This window comes from Gopherus flavomarginatus, chromosome 9 (genome assembly GCF_025201925.1).
Source record: "Gopherus flavomarginatus isolate rGopFla2 chromosome 9, rGopFla2.mat.asm, whole genome shotgun sequence".
NCBI classification, from domain to species: domain Eukaryota; kingdom Metazoa; phylum Chordata; order Testudines; family Testudinidae; genus Gopherus; species Gopherus flavomarginatus.
Genome location: NC_066625.1, coordinates 1699325 through 1701155, shown reverse-complemented (window position 1 = coordinate 1701155; position 1831 = coordinate 1699325).

Here is a 1831-nt window from a genome sequence, read left to right as displayed (position 1 = left end):
CTGGAGCAGGGACCTTTTCCAGGGCAGCAAGCGCTCTGGGGGAAATAGGAGGATATGCTAATGGGGTATTTGAATGTAAAATGGTGGTACATGGTGGTGTGTTTGTGCATCTCCAACAGGGTAGTGGGGTGGGAGAGATGGTCAGTGAACTGGTCTCGTGTCCTCTGGAGTTCGAAGTTCCTGCCAGCCCCTGGGAGCAGATGTTGTGGCTCCGGCTTCCCTTTCCCCAAAGCTCAGGTCCTGCTACCCTCCTCCCTGTTCAGCGCTTTCCACTGGGGAGGCCTGGGAAGGAGGCGGGGTCTCTTATCTATTGGGATCACGTCCTTAATGGTGTCCAACAAGTAGCAGCACGGAGCCCAGCGGGGACTGCGGGAGCCATGGTGCCTTCCCCTCTGCACTCATTCACCAGCTCTGGCTGCATGGTGTTCTCCAGCGATTGCTGCTGCGTGTAGTGGGAGCCCTGGTCCCTGGGTGGCCGTTCTGAGACTATAAACCCGATGTGCCGCCGACAGGAAATAGCGAAGCTGGGCTTGAATGCTCCTGCAAACACAATTTACTCATTTGTTGCAATGACCCTAGAGGGACTAGTCGTTCAGAGCGAGCTCATGCTTATTGAGCCACTCTTAGTGCCGATCTTTTGGCCTGGTAAATTGCACACGTAGGGAGGGAGCACTACGCCCTGACTCGCCTTGTGGAGCGGAACACGTGCCATGTTGCTTCCTCTCTGTTCGCTGCCTCTGACTGCCTGGTCTTTGACACACCAACATTCATTTTTCATGTAGGAACTCAGCAGACAGCAGGATTTGTTTCTATGGAGCCAAGTGTTTGGGGCGATAACAAGGGACATGCGAACACATTCAATAGCCATGACCTCCTTTCCTGCTCACTGACGCACAGTGTCCCCAGCTGGCCACTCTGGTCTTTGCTTTGACCCAGCTGCCATTTGGTCTAAAAACTCCTGTCACGGAGGCCTGATCCGGGGACAGTCGGTCACTGGGACCTGCTGGGGCCCAAGGGGAACTTCTGGTAATTGCCATGACAGCAAATCATGTGAAAATTATCAGTTATTTGGTAACTGAAGGCAACTCCCAATCCCACCCCGGCTGGGAGCTGCAAATGCTAATTATTTTGAAACTAGTGTTTGTTCCCCCCCGCGCTCCCCCGAAGACGTTTAAATCAGGAATAACTAACACACTGTTGGCTGCCGGAGCCATTTATCACGTCACTGCGTGGTCTCCTTTTCACAGCAGGTTCATCCAGTGGAAAAATAATAAGAAACCTTGTGTCTAACATAATGACGTGAATTTCTTAATAAACACATGGAATACGGATGGCTGTATGTTTCCACTCAGCCTGAACCAAGCCATGATGAATTAATCCTTCCTAAATGTATTGAATATTTCTTAAACTATTCATCAGCCCCACGACAGATACAGCTGTCGGCCCCAGCTGACACCCGATTTTAAATACCTCTCCCAGCGTGCCAACACAAATAGATAGTTGCTGCTGCTTGGAAAGCAGGGACCTCATCATTTTTTAATGTGCTGCAGTTCTTGGGCTTCTAGAATATTTAGTACAATGTCATTATTTGTGCGTTCACAGGCATCCCAGGCCAGGTACTCTTGGGCATGGGGAGGGGCAAGGGGCATTTCGATTCCCCCCGCTCTGCTCATTCCCTGCCCCTCGACTTCAGCAGCCAGGTAGGAGGTCAGATGCCCCTGCCCCCGGGGAGCTGCTCTGCAGGCGTGTCGCTGGGTGGGTCGGTGGCGCCAGGGAGCCCGTTACTAAGGGAGACAAGTTCTCTCCCCTGCCCGTGAGGCTGGCTCTGGGA